The 15242-nt window shown below is 40.7% G+C and overlaps 1 long non-coding RNA gene across 1 annotated transcript; it reads right to left on the bottom strand.

Annotated features, from left to right (window-relative positions):
* Window positions 1-10614: 10614 nt before the first annotated feature.
* Window positions 10615-14738, bottom strand: LOC129855943 (uncharacterized). Its single transcript, XR_008759582.1, has 2 exons — window positions 14296-14738; window positions 10615-12113 (listed from the first exon to the last, which is right to left on the bottom strand). It is a non-coding gene; the product is annotated as an uncharacterized LOC129855943 (long non-coding RNA).
* Window positions 14739-15242: the final 504 nt, after the last annotated feature.

The raw sequence follows: 15242 nt of genomic DNA, 5'->3' as shown, positions 1-15242 counted from the left end.
AGAAGAGTGGCAGAAGAGAAAAGGGAGAGAAGAGGGGGAGGGGAAGAAGGGGGGAGAAAAGTAGAAGCGAGGGAGAGAAGAGGAGAGGAAAGGGGGAGAAGAGGGGGGGATGAGAATAGAGGGAGAAGAGAGTGGGTGGTGAAGAGTGGGTGGAGAGGAGTAGACGAGAGGGGCAGAAGAGGAGAAGAGATGGGGAGAAGAGGATTAGAGAGGGGGAGAAGGGGTAGAAGAGAGTGTGAGAAAAGAGGGGGAGAAGGGGAGAAGATTAGAGGGGAGAAGAGGAGACGAGAGGGGAAGATTAGTAGAAGAGAGAGGGAGAAGAGGAGTAGAGATGGGGAGAAGAGGAGTAGAGATGAGGAGAAGAGAGGGCGATAAGAGGAGAAGTGAGGGAGAGGAGAGGAGTTGGGGGATTATGAAATTTGACCGTCTGACTTGGAAAGGTGGCATCCTATGATGTTGCCATGTTGAAAGTCACTGAGCTCTTCATTAAGGCCATTCTACTGACAATGTTTGTCTATGGAGATTGCATGGCTGAGTGCTTCATTTTATACATCTGTCAGGAAGGGGTGTGGCTGAAATAGAATCCACTAAATTGAAGGGGTGTCCACATACTTTTGTATATATAGTTTATGTACACATAGGTGTTGTTGCACCATACCAACGATAAGCCTGTCTTCCCATCACATCATGAAAGGTCATGTTGATGTTCATTTAACCTCTGTCTCTCTCTTCCTCTGACTCCTCCCTTTCTCCTCTGTCTCTCTCTTCCTCTGACTCCTCCCTTTCTCCTCTGTCTCTCTTCCTCTGACTCCTCCCTTTCTCCTCTGTCTCTCTCTTCCTCTGACTCCTCCCTTTCTCCTTTGTTTCTCTCTTCCTCTGACTCCTCCCTTTCTCCTCTGTCTCTCTCTTCCTCTGACTCCTCCCTTTCTCCTCTGTCTCTCTCTTCCTCTGACTCCTCCCTTTCTCCTCTGTCTCTCTCTTTCTCCTCAGATCTCCAGGCTCAAAGCGTCAGTCCACCAGGTAGGTAGAGTATAAATCTACAGTGATTATAGCAGTTCAATATTAGTCAACTTTATTATCCCACAAGTAGAAATTCATGTGTCCATACAAACCATTCTAAAACCCAATAACAAGTAGTGTTTTATGGAACTACTAATACTTGTCAACCACAAAGCATTACTGCTGTTAGAATAACAGAATCACTTTCATCATCTGTCCTCACCACTGTGTTTTCCTCTCTGCTGTTTACAGCTGAACTCTCAGTCAGACTGGTGAATGGGACCACTTCCTGTTCTGGGACAGTGGAAGTCTTCTACAGAGGAGAGTGGTCAGGTCTATGTACTGGGTGGTGGAGCATGATGAGAGAGGTTAAGGTTGTGTGTAGAGAGCTGGACTGTGGGAATCCTGTAGCTGAATCTGGAGGACGTCTGATTGAAAAGGGAAGAAGAGGAATCAGACTATTTAGCAGATGCAGTGGACATGAGTCTACTATTAGACAGTGTGTCATCATAGAAGGAGGACCTGGTGTCTGTGATGGTGGATATTATCTTCATGTGACCTGTTCAGGTAAGAGACTGGTCATATTGAGAGATTTATTTGTACATTATATAATATTACCATTATCATGTTTTATGTGTTTTAATTTCATTTAAATAGAGGGAGAGATGTCAGATGTATTTAAACATTATATTTGTGTTTGTCATATTGGTTTATGGGAGATGTTCATGGGCAGATCATTGTAGTTCAGATGGTACTGAAGTGAAGCTGCCTGATGGATGTCCAGCTGTTTATTTTCTATAAAGTGAAGTGAACTTATTCCTGTCTCCTGCCTGCATTATTCCCAACCCTATCCTGAGTGACTAAGAACCCATTTCTACCTCTTACAGTATCAAACATAGCAAACTACAATCTTTTATCCAACATATTTGTGTTTAGTCCTTGACAGTGTCATCAACAAAACTGATTGAATGTTCAACCAACTCTTTTTCTCCAGAGTCTGTGCGGCTTGTGGATGGAGCTGGTCTCTGCTCTGGGAGAGTGGAGGTGAAGTCCAGTCAGTCCTGGGCCTCAGTGTGTGAAGCTGACTTTGACCGGCAGGATGCAGAGGTAGTCTGTGGGGAGCTTGGCTGTGGGGCTCCTGCAGCTCTACAGGGGGGGCTCTATGGAGGAGGTGAGGGTCAGACCTGGGATAAAGAGTTCCAGTGTAAAGGCAAAGAGTCCCTTCTCCTGGACTGTGACACCTCAGACAGAAAACACAACACCTGCCTACCTGGTAATGCTGTTGGACTCACCTGCTCAGGTAAGAAACAGTTTGTCACTCAATCAACATTGTTTCTCACCTGGAGTGAAGAATATGAGAGACAATATAGGTGTGTTTTAGTGAGAAAATAGTAAGATTACTGTCTCTCTCTTTTCTTTTCTCAGAGCCTGATGATGTGAGGCTGGTGGGAGGAGACAGTCGCTGTGCTGGTGGAGTGGAGTGGTACGACCAGGGAGAGTGGAGGACTGTGGGAGCTGAGGACAGGGACCAGGAGGATGTAGCTGCAGTAGTGTGTAGACAGCTGGGTTGTGGCTCCACTGTTTCAGTACTACCTGGATACACCACTAGAGGGTTTTTAATTTCCTGTTCTGGGTCTGAGTCTTCACTGAGGGAGTGTAGAAGAATCTATGATCTCCTTCCTGGACTCACAGTGATCTGCTCAGGTAATAACAAGATATTATAATTATATTCAACTGATTTCCTTCATTCATACAACTTCCTCTGCACCTCTCATGATGACTGTTTAGCTTGTCAGTCTGCTTTACTAAATAGATCACCCAGTCAAGTAGGAATAAAATACAACTTAAATATCCCAGAATGCTTTTGTATTTGAGTGTTATCTCAGTGAACGTCTCTACTCACTACCACTGTCACATGTCATGTTATTGTCATATCTAAATGAGGAAAGTAGTTGAGGAGCTACGTTTTCTTTTTCTCTCCTCTTGTTCCAGATGTCCTGCTTAAGCCTGATATCAACATATGTTGTCTCAGTGACTGTAGGCCCACTACTCATGTTGCCCTGTGAGGGAGGGTGGCTGGCACTGTTACACGCTGATGTTATTGTCATATCTATAGGAAACTAGTTGAAGAGGTTTTTCTTCTTCTCTTTTATTGTTACAGATCTCCTGGTCCAGCCTGATATCTCCCTGACTGACTCAATGGGAGGGGTCTCCAGGGGCCACCAGGGGCCCGAGATGTTCAGGGGCTACAGCTTCACCATCACCTGCTTCACTCAGTCACAGTACCCAGGAGGCTCCTTCCTCCTCATGTTCACCGGCTCCAACAGAACCCAGACCCAGCCAGCTGTCAATCACTCTGCTGCCTTCCTCTTCCCTGCTGCAGATGACTCCCACCAAGGGAACTACAGCTGTGTTTATGACAATTATGTTTTCTCTCATAACTTCTCCTCTGAGAGTGAGCTCCTCTCCCTCACCATCACAGGTAACTGAACATGAACCAGACTTATAACTTTGTCATTGACAGATTTCCCACAGATCAATGTGATGATGATCAGTCCCCTCGTCAAAGGTGTTTCTGTTTGCAGCCTCTCCTCTGCCAGCCTTCATCATCAGACACGTTGTAGTGCTGCTGCTCCTACTGACAGCCATCACCACCTCCTACCTGTACTACAAGGTAAAGACATTTACTCAGACGTTACAAGTCATTTAAACTAGAGGGATTGGGAGAGGGAGAGAGAATGGAGATACTAGAGAGTAAATGTCTGACTGTTGGTGCTGTGTCTCCCTAGCCCACCAGGAGGCAGAAGAGAGTGAACAGGGTGAGCAGCATGGATCTTTATGTCAATGCCATGGAGATGGTCTCTCTGAGCTCCAGAGCTGAAGCTGGACCAGGAGAGGAGAGAGCAGCCCAGGGGACGGAGTAGGAGTAGAATGAAGCTGACCCTACATGCTGATCTTAGGTCAGTTTTGTGTTTTAAATCGATGGTCAGCAGTGGACTGGTGTTTAAAATGTGGTGACAAACCTGAAGTGATTCTAATTTTAATAACAAGTTCAGAATTAGTTTATCTTTCTAGAACCTTGGAAGAAATCTAAAAGGAGTGACTGCAACCACCATTATTCCTTTTAGTTTGGTTTTTACCACCAGAGAAACATGGGGTTTTGGGTAACATGGGGTTTTGGGTAACATGGGGTTTTGGTAACATGGGGTTCTGGGTAATATGGGGTTCTGGGTAACATGGGGTTCTGGGTAATATGGGGTTCTGGGTAACATGTGGTTTTGGGTAACATGGGGTTTTGGTAACATGGGGTTTAGGGTAACATGGGGTTTGGGGTAACATGGGGTTTTGGGTAACATGGGGTTCTGGGTATCATGGGGTTTTGGGTAACATGGGGTTTTGGGTAACATGGGGTTCTGGGTAACATGGGGTTCTGGGTATCATGGGGTTTTGGGTAACATGGGGTACTGGGTATCATGGTGTTTTGGGTAACATGGGGTTTTGGTAACATGGGGTTTTGGGAAACATGGTGTTTTGGGTAACATGGGGTTTTGGTAACATGGGGTTTTGGTAACATGGGGTTCTGGGTAACATGGGGTTTTGGTAACATGTGGTTTTGGTAACATGGGGTTTTGGGTAACATGGGGTTTTGGGAAACATGGGGTTTTGGTAACATGGTGTTTTGGGTAACATGGGGTTTTGGGTAACATGGGGTTTTGGGTAACATGGGGTTTTGGGAAACATGGGGTTTTGGGAAACATGGGGTTTTGGTAACATGGTGTTTTTGGTAACATGGTGTTTTTGGTAACATGGTGTTTTGGGTAACATGGGGCTTTAATTATTTTAAGAGTCTGTGTTCCAGAATGTATTGCTTTTTTCTTTAGGCTTTGTCTAGTGTTTTTCTTTTCTTTGTTTAGTGTATCTTAGAATCTTTATCTTACTTAGTGTCTCTTAGATTCTTTATCTTATTTAGTGTCTCTTAGATTCTTTATCTTATTTAGTGTCTCTTAGATTCTTTATCTTGAAGTGTCTCCATTATTAGTCCATGTATTATTATAATCATCTGGTCATTCTTTGTATTTTGAAACATTTTTTAATAAAGGTGTTTGTTGTTGTTGTTTACCTCATGATGTTATTGATTATAAATGTTATGATATTGATTATGAAGTAGATTATTGTTGTGATGTTTCTCTCTGAACTGCCATGTAATTAACTGAATGCTTTTAATAAAATGACAGGCTGTCAGTCTTGTGTGATTTAATTATTAGACAGACTACAACATACAGTATGAATTAACTGAGATCAGTCTGTGTGATTCTCCTCTTGGACAGACTACAACATACAGTATGAATTAAATGAGATCAGTCTGTGTGATTCCCCTCTTGGACAGACTACAACATACAGTATGAATTAACTGATATCAGTCTGTGTGATTCTCCTCTTGGACAGACTACAACATACAGTATGAATTAACTGATATCAGTCTGTGTGATTCTCCTCTTGGACAGACTACAACATACAGTATGAATTAACTGAGATCAGTCTTGTGTGATTCCCCTCTTGGACAGACTACAACATACAGTATGAATTAACTGAGATCAGTCTGTGTGATTCCCCTCTTGGACAGACTACAACATACAGTATGAATTAACTGAGATCAGTCTGTGTGATTCTCCTCTTGGACAGACTACAACATACAGTATGAATTAACTGAGATCAGTCTGTGTGATTCTCCTCTTGGACAGACTACAACATACAGTATGAATTAACTGAGATCAGTCTGTGTGATTCTCCTCTTGGACAGACTACAACATACAGTATGAATTAACTGAGATTAGTCTGTGTGATTCCCCTCTTGGACAGACTACAACATACAGTATGAATTAACTGGTCATACATTTGGCAGGAGGTTAGGAAGTGCATCTCCGTTTCCACCTCATTTTGTGGGCTGTGTGCACATAGCCTGTCTTCTCTTGAGAGCCAGGTACCCACCTGTATATAGTCCTGCTATTGTTATTTTACTGCTGCTCTTTAATTACTTGTTACTTTAATTTCCTATTATTTACATATTTTTTTAACTGCATTGTTGGTTAGGGGCTCATAACTAATACAATTTGATTTGATTTGAGTTCTGCCTACGGCAGCCTTTCTCAATAGTGTAAGAAATACCATCTAATTATCAACAACAGCAAGGTTAACTCACTGAGTCTGTACATAGTCAAAGCTTTTCTTAAGTTTGGGTCAGTGACAGTGGTCAGGTATTCTGCCACTGTGTACTCTCTGTTCAGGGATAAATAGCATTCTAGTTTGCTTTTTTTTTTTGTTAATTCTTTCAAATGGGTCAAGTAATTATCTTTTTGTTTTCTCATGATTTGGTTGGGTCTAATATGTTTGCTGTCCTGGGGCTCTGTGGGGTCTGTTTGTGTTTGTGAACAGAGTTCCAGTGTAAATGCAGAGACAACTACTCCATGTCTGATCAGGGTCCAGAAGAAACCCACCAACCCTGGAGAGATACAGTCACCCACCAACCCTGGAGAGATACAGTCACCCACCAACCCTGGAGAGATACAGTCACCCACCAACCCTGGAGAGATACAGTCACCCACCAACCCTGGAGAGATACAGTCACCCACCAACCCTGGAGAGATACAGTCACCCACCAACCCTGGAGAGATAGTCACCCACCAACCCTGGAGAGATACAGGCTTTGCAGGATTTTGTTCCAGACCACCAGAGAAACGCCCGAAGTCAAATTGTCTAATCATTAAGTGTTTGATGATATATTGACTGATTGGTATTTGTTGAAGTGGTGCTGGGCTGGGGAAACGTCTGCATACCTGGGCTGGGGAAACGTCTGCATACCTGGGCTGGGGAAACGTCTGCATACCTGGGCTGGGGAAACGTCTGCATACCTGGGCTGGGGAAACGTCTGCACACCTGGGCTGGGGAAACGTCTGCATACCTGGGCTGGGGAAACGTCTGCATACCTGGGCTGGGGAAACGTCTGCATACCTGGGCTGGGGAAACGTCTGCATACCTGGGCTGTGTCCCAATAATCTCTCTTTCCTCCCAAAGTGTGCACTTGTTCACTTCCCTTCATGGACAGGATTTGACAGGAATTGATTAGTTTGGAAACTCATGCTATAACCTACGCCTTCACCAATCCAATGCTTTTACACTTTATGGGGAGTAGTGAACGAGTGCACACGTCAGGAAGCAGTAAATACTTTTGGGACACACCACTGGCCCAGGCCGGAGGATCTCCAAATTGACCACTTGGCAAAGGGAGCCTATAAATTCTGTGGTGCTCTATTCTGGAATATTAACTGGCGTTTCTCGCCCCCTTGTGGAAATAACCTATAATTGATCTGGCTCTATATAGATATCTATCCTCCATCTATATAGAGTCCCCCTGCAAAGACAAACTCAACTTTGAGAATAGCTATTATTTTACTGCTGTAGTGGAGTCCAACACTTTTTCACAGCATTGCAACCACTTTTTAAACAAATAAATGGAAAATTTTACATATTTTGATATTGTGTTATTTAGACCAGCATTTCTTTTGAAAGTTTCCAAACTAAATACTGGTATGTTGAAAGCTGTTGTGTAGGTCAGTGGTGTAGTGCTGCCTGGAGAAGTGGGTACACAGTACTCTAATTTAGTAAAACATTTTCCAAACGGCCCAGAGAAGGAAAGGCACCCTGTGTGAAAAGCATGAGAAACAGTGATATACACTCTGAATGACCTAAAATGATGAATCCCATATTGGTCTTTCACAGTCAGGCCAACCCAAGCTGTACTGTTCAGTAGGATAATAGTAGACCAACCCAAGCTGTACTGTTCAGCAGGATAATAGTAGACCAACCCAAGCTGTACTGTTCAGTAGGATAATAGTAGACCAACCCAAGCTGTACTGTTCAGTAGGATAATAGTAGACCAACCCAAGCTGTACTGTTCAGTAGGATAATAGTAGACCAACCAAGCTGTACTGTTCAGTAGTATAATAGTAGACCAACCCAAGCTGTACTGTTTAGTAGGATAATAGTAGACCAAACCAAGCTGTACTGTTCAGTAGGATAATAGTAGGCCAACCCAAGCTGTACTGTTCAGTAGGATAATAGTAGACCAACCCAAGCTGTACTGGTCAGTAGGATAATAGTAGACCAACCCAAGCTGTACTGGTCAGTAGGATAATAGTAGACCAACCCAAGCTGTACTGGTCAGTAGGATAATAGTAGACCAACCCAAGCTGTACTGTTTAGTAGGATAATAGTAGGATAATAGTAGAACAACCCAAGCTGTACTGTTCAGTAGGATACTAGTAGACCAACCCAAGCTGTACTGTTCAGTAGGATAATAGTAGACCAACCCAAGCTGTACTGTTCAGTAGGATAATAGTAGACCAACCCAAGCTGTACTGTTCAGTAGAATAATAGTAGACAACCCAAGCTGTACTGGTCATTAGGATAATAGTAGACAAACCCAAGCTGTACTGTTCAGTAGGATAATAGTAGAACAACCCAAGCTGTACTGGTCAGTAGGATAATAGTAGACCAACCCAAGCTGTACTGTTCAGCAGGATAATAGTAGACCAACCCAAGCTGTACTGGTCAGTAGGATAATAGTAGACCAACCCAAGCTGTACTGTTTAGTAGGATAATAGTAGGATAATAGTAGAACAACCCAAGCTGTACTGTTCAGTAGAATAATAGTAGACCAACCCAAGCTGTACTGTTCAGTAGGATAATAGCAGACCAACCCAAGCTGTACTGTTCAGTAGGATAATACTAGGCCAATCCAAGCTGTACTGTTCAGTAGGATAATAGTAGACCAACCCAAGCTGTAATGTTCAGTGGGATAATAGTAGACCAACCCAAGCTGTACTGTTCAGTAGGATAATAGTAGGCCTTTTATTGAAACAGAGAAACTGAGTCAGAAATTCAGAAATTCAGAATTATTCTCATTTTTTCGGGTTTTTGTTCTCAAAGTCAGACTTTTTTTAACAGAAAAACAATGCAATTGTTCAAAGTCCACAACAATACTTAAACCAATCAGGAGACCACTTTTGAGGTTTGGGGAAAGGCTAAGAAATGTACATTTTTGAGAGTAGTTCCCCTTTAATTCAAGTGTACAGGCACCTAGCAATATTGTTGGATTAGCAGTGTTTCTTTCGTGCAGGAACCTAGCAATATTGTTGGATTAGCAGTGTTAATATAGTAGAGAAATCTTATGTTTATTTGACTCTGATGATAAAGAAATAGAAAATATTCCTGTAAAGGACTGTGTTAAATATTTAGGAATTCATCTGTCAAAAAACCACAGTCAGACAACATATGAATTTCTCTCCTAAAATTAAGAAAACCAAAAATATATTTAATAATTGTCTACAAAGAGATCTTTCTATACTTGGGAGAGTACTTCTGTCCAAGGCAGAGGGACTGTCTGGTTTTGTGTACCCCTCATCTTTGTTTGTAAATCCTGCTACTTGTAAAGAGATCAACAAGACCTTTCTTGACTTCATCTGGAAAAATAAGTCTCACAAACTGAAGAAGTCAGTCGTCTGTAATAAAAGAGCTGAAGGAGGTCTGGAAGTGTTGGACTTTGTGACGTAAATAACACTTTCAAGATCAACTGGTTGACAAGATGTTTGATCAATACTGATTCAATATGGTATTTCATTCCAAATAATGTGTTTCATAAGTTGGGAGGTCTTCAATTTTTACTGAAATGTCATTATATTCCTGAAAGATTACCCGCTAAATTGGCTAGGTTTCACCAACAAGCTTTAAGGCCTGGAAAAGATGTTTCCTACACAATTTTTCCCCACATAAAGCTCTTTTGTGGAATAATTCAGACATAACTGTAAGGAATAAGTCATTGTTCTACCCCAGCTGCCATGAGAGGAATATTGACTTTGTTCTTGATGTTTTTGACAACAGAGGTAATATTCTCACATATGAACAATTTATAACAATGAAAGAGTTTCCAATTCCTTTCAGAGTTTATTTCTGTGATCAAAGCCGTTCCCAGTGGTCTAACTACACTCATGAAAACTCATCTTAGCTTTGGTAATGATCACAAAGTTTATCCAGAACTCAGATTGGAAGGCGTGGGCTTACTTGAGAAATCTTGTTGTAATACATATATAAGACAAATTCTTCATTCACAAAACCAACTTCCACCGAGAGGAAAATGTTTCTGGAACATGCTTATTATTCCTGACATTGTCTGGATAAATGCCTGGTTAAGGCCTTACAAATATTGTATCCCAAACAAAGTTAAGGAAGTACTCTTTAAAATTTTACATAAGATACTGTATATCCATGTAATTCTATGATATCCAAATGTGTGGCTGTTGATGATATTTGCGTTTTCTGTGAAAAAAAGGTGAGAATCTGTCCCACTTGTTCTTTAATGTAAATTTGTGTCAGAATTTTGGGAAAACCTTGCAAAATACTTATTTACCATTATGAACACGACCCATGTTTTTGACATGAAAGATATAATATGTTACTATTGCAATGATAACAAGACCATTGAAATGATTGTTCTTTTTTATTTTATTCTTGTTGCAAAATACTTTATACACAAACAAACAAAAAATCCAAAATTCTACATTTTTCTGATTGAATGTAACTATTTTATTAAAACATTAATCCTAGTGAATAACAACAACAATAACATCTTCCTGAATCATTATAGATTTTTTCAGAGTGATTACAACTACACTAGAATAGTTAATTATTTATATGTTTTGTCTGTTTTAGTATTTTCTTGTTAATACCTGTGTTCTGTTTTGTATGATGTAACAATGTAAATTGTAGATCTGCATTTGGAATAAAAAAATATATAAATCAAATCAAATCTAAAAAGAGGCACTTCTGCTGTGTCTCTTTCTGCTGACTGGAGTGGGCAACGCAGTTGAGGAACCAAAAGTTTATTTTCATTTATTTCATAAAAGTGTAATATTATATTAAGTCGTTCAAAGAGAAGCATGTGTTGATTGATTCGTGTTTAATGAGTGATAATTTAAAACAAACTTTAGACCCACTACATATTTACAATGAACCATAGTTCTGACATGGAACATTTTGACCCCAGAGGCATATCTTTTATCAGAGCCAAAATGTGGTTTATTCCATTTTTCATGACTTAGTCAATCAACTTGTTCTTAATACATCTAAATCATGGTTTAGTGTTTCTGTATCAATATGGACTTTTAACAAATTCAAATCCTTTGTATTCCTACTACAATGTTAAAACATTCTACATTGTGACATCATTCAAATATTCTACATTGTGACATTTCATTGATATCATGAAACAACTACTTCATGTATGTATTTTCTGATGTTTGATCAGAGATCTTTTATCAGAGTATCTCTTGTGACATTGATCACAGCTATGAAGTTTCTCTCCTGTGTGTGTTCTCTGGTGTGATACCAGGCTGCTTGACTGAATAAAACTCTTCCCACATTGACTACAGCTATAAGATTTCTCTCCTGTGTGTGTTCTCTGGTGTATAGTCAGATGGCTAGATGTAACAAAACTCTTCCCACATTGATCACAGCTATAAGGTTTCACTCCTGTGTGTGCTCTCAGATGTACTATCAGCCAGCTTGAGTGATTAAACCTCTTCCCACATTGAGTACAGTTAAAAGGTTTCTCTACTATGTGTATTTTCTGGTGTGATTTTAAATTTGTTGAACTAATAAAACTCTTTCCGCAGTCAGAACAGTGGTAAGGTTTCTCTCCGGTGTGTGCTCTCAGATGTACTATCAGGCAGCTTGTGTGAATAACATTTTCCCACATTGATCACAGCTATAAGGTTTCTCTCCAGTGTGAATTCTCATGTGTACTTTTAGTGATTCTGATCTTAAGTAACTCTTCCCACAATCAAAACAGTGGTGAGATTTCTCTCCTGTGTGTACTCGCTGGTGTATTTTAAGTTCTGATGAAGATTTGCAACCTTTCCCACAGTCAGAGCAGTGAGATTTCTTCCCTGTGGGTCTCCTCTGGTGTTTCTTGAGGTGATATGATCGGGAGAGACTCTTCTCTGCCTCGTTAGCATCATGATGTTGAGGCTCCCCAGAGGATACACGATCACGTCTCTCTCCTGTGTGAACAACAAGTCAGACAGATGGTTAAAGGCCCACAACAGCAGAAATCCACTGTAAAAGGTGATGCCAACAGCGTAGCCATGATGTTGTACAACAATTGACGTCTGTAATGAATGTTAAAATTACTTGACAATTGTCTTAAGACAGTCAAGTGAGCAACAATCGTCATATTTAGTCTTTTTTTTCACATTAGTAGTAACATCAATGATTTTAGGCTAGAAAAAAGTAAAAGTTGTTGAAATCCTAAGCAGTGTGCCAGATGACTTTTGGTCTCCAATATAGGCCCCTTTCTGTGTTTTCTAAAATTGCGACAAGGGCGATGCACATGCAATTTGGTTGCAGAAACACCTCCCTGATAATGCAGAAACCACTAGTTATGGATGTTGTATATCTGCCTGGAGCAAAAAAGGTGAGCAAAGATTTTAGTTTTTCCACAATGTATTCTGAATATGACAACACACTATCAGTGCAAGATCAGGAGTGCTACTCAAGGAAACTCACATTAAGCTCTGTGTCTATTCACTAATTCACCACCGTGGGGGAAAACTCAGGGGAGTTCTCATAGGCTGACAGCAGATATAGCCTCCATTTACAGGTTGCTTATGAGTGCATTTCACACTACTTTGGATTATAATTGTAAGGTTCATTTGAATGTCCTGATTAATATAATGTTTATGTTTTTGTCAAATGTACTACTTTGTATTTAAAAACGACTTCAACCAGTAAAATGTTCTTTGGCTATTATTCTAAAATGGATGACATTTTTTTTAAATGATCTATCTTCAGACAATACCCCATAATGACATCACAATACCCCATAATGACATCACACAGTAGGTTATAGTAGGTTGTACCCAATTGGTTCTCTCTCTAGTGGAAACAATTATCAACCCAAAGTGTTGAATTTGGTCAACAACAAAATGAATGGCTTATTTGCTACGTGAGGTTTACTTGATCTAACAGAAGTGTCGTAATTCTTAAATTGTTATGTGGACATGTGACATACCGACAACTTTGATAAAAAACACTATAGGAGTTGTCTCCAGATCGCTATGCATATTCATGCTAGTAGCTTAGCATCTCTCTCCATTGAATACAGGCGGTTGACGACAACAACCCTCATAGAATATAAACAATAGATAACAATAATAATAAGATCCACCAATCCAAAGAAAGGATAGGCGGGAGCTAGACAACCCACAGTGCTGCTTTGTGGACAAAGACTCCGCTTGTTAGAGCAGAGACTTATTGTCAGTATATCCATAATCGTTGGTGTAGCCAACCCAACTCTCGCATGGCACTATTGGGGGGCACCGTGTGTAGTAAATCATAACTACATTAAAATCACTACATGCCGTGGCCCCCAGATAGACCCTTCTCAAATATATATGTTAAGTCACTTTTTGAAAACGGAACGGAGAAAACAAGGGGTAGCTTGCTCTCTACGTCGTCTGATTCTAGACATATCAGTCATCATCCCAGGGCCCTCCCTTGATGAGGTATTGACGAGCCAACTCCGAATATCCAAAGTGTAAAAACAATTTAAGGCGGTACTTACTGATGTAAATCAGATCTCCTACCTCCACCTCTTCATCTTTCAATGTGACAGAAATCTCCCCTTCCTTCACGTCAAAAACGGCATCCTCTTTCTCATCCTCCTCTTTCACTGTGAACACTTCTTCCTCTTTCACTGTAACAGCCTCGCCCTCAATTTATTTTTTAACTGTGTAAGAAATTGTATTAGATACTGGAAACTTGTAATAACAACTTCTCAACATAAGCTATCTTTTATACAAAATGCACACACCCCCTCTTTCTCTTGGACATATGCTGGTCTCATTTGACACCAACCCCCGACACACACAACTCCCCTCCCCCATGACAACCACAGACACACACAACTCAAGGTTGGAGCACAAGACAAAGGACTGTGGGAAGAGCCAATGGAATGTCGACATCAGGCCCGGACAGGACAACCCACGACCCAGATCGACCAATCAGAAGGCCAGACTACAAGATCAACCTACTTTGCTAGTTGCCTATATAATCTGTATGTACTGTTTAGAGCGTTCTCTTTTCCGACGATTCCATAAGAATCAGACAGAAGGGGGCCGTGCTGCACGCTTTGCCTGATATCTTTACACTTGAATAAAACGGCCTTATTATACAAATATCCACCTCGTCCTATGTCTCCACTTGATCTCCTGTCTCCAGTAAACGTTTTATCAACAACTGTGACATCCTCCTCTTCCTTCTCCTCTTTCACGACAATGTTCAGCCCCAGAGCTTCTTTCTCCGTCCAGCAGACCCCTTCTTCTTTACCAGGAGGGGAGAAGCTTAGTGACCTCATGTTCGGGGATGTTAGCTAGCTAGCTATCATTAGCGACTAAGCTAGTGCTAATTTAACCAGCCAGCTACTATATCTGACTAATAAAAAAAACGTAACATTAAATTAAATAGGCTAACAAGTATATACGATAGAATTGTGTCTAAAACACAGCAGCTAATATACACCGAAAGCGTAAAAACAGCTTGAATCTTTCGGCTACGTTGGCTAGCAAGCTACCGAGGTGGTTGAATTGTTGTTTTTGAAGAACCGTCCACTAGATTATACGTCACGATAGCAGCATCGCCTGAACGACGCAAATCGCCGTCTGCTGACGAGTGGGAAACGCAGTTGAGGAAAATATTATTTTAAATGGATTTCATTAAATAATACTATTATATTGAGACATACAAAGACAGGAATGTGTTGATTGATTAGTGCGAATACATTTTATTTTACTACAGCACATTTACGGCATTTAAGGCAGCAAACTAAATCTAAATAAGTAGCCAGCTACTGTCAGTCTATACTGCACCTACATGGTGTAACAATACATCATGTAGATGTATATAATGAACAGACTAGGTCTATACTGCTCCTACATGGTGTAACAATACATCATGTAGATGTATATAATGAACAGACTAGGTCTATACTGCTCCTACATGGTGTAACAATACATCATGTAGATGTATATAATGAACAGACTAGGTCTATACTGCTCCTACAGGGTGTAACAATACATCATGTAGATGTATATAATGAACAGACTAGGTCTATACTGCTGCTACATGGTGTA

The sequence above is a fragment of the Salvelinus fontinalis genome, chromosome 5, assembly GCF_029448725.1.
Source record: "Salvelinus fontinalis isolate EN_2023a chromosome 5, ASM2944872v1, whole genome shotgun sequence".
Taxonomy (NCBI): Eukaryota; Metazoa; Chordata; class Actinopteri; order Salmoniformes; family Salmonidae; genus Salvelinus; species Salvelinus fontinalis.
Note: the sequence above shows the minus strand (reverse complement) of the source record. Positions and strands in the feature narration are given on the sequence as shown.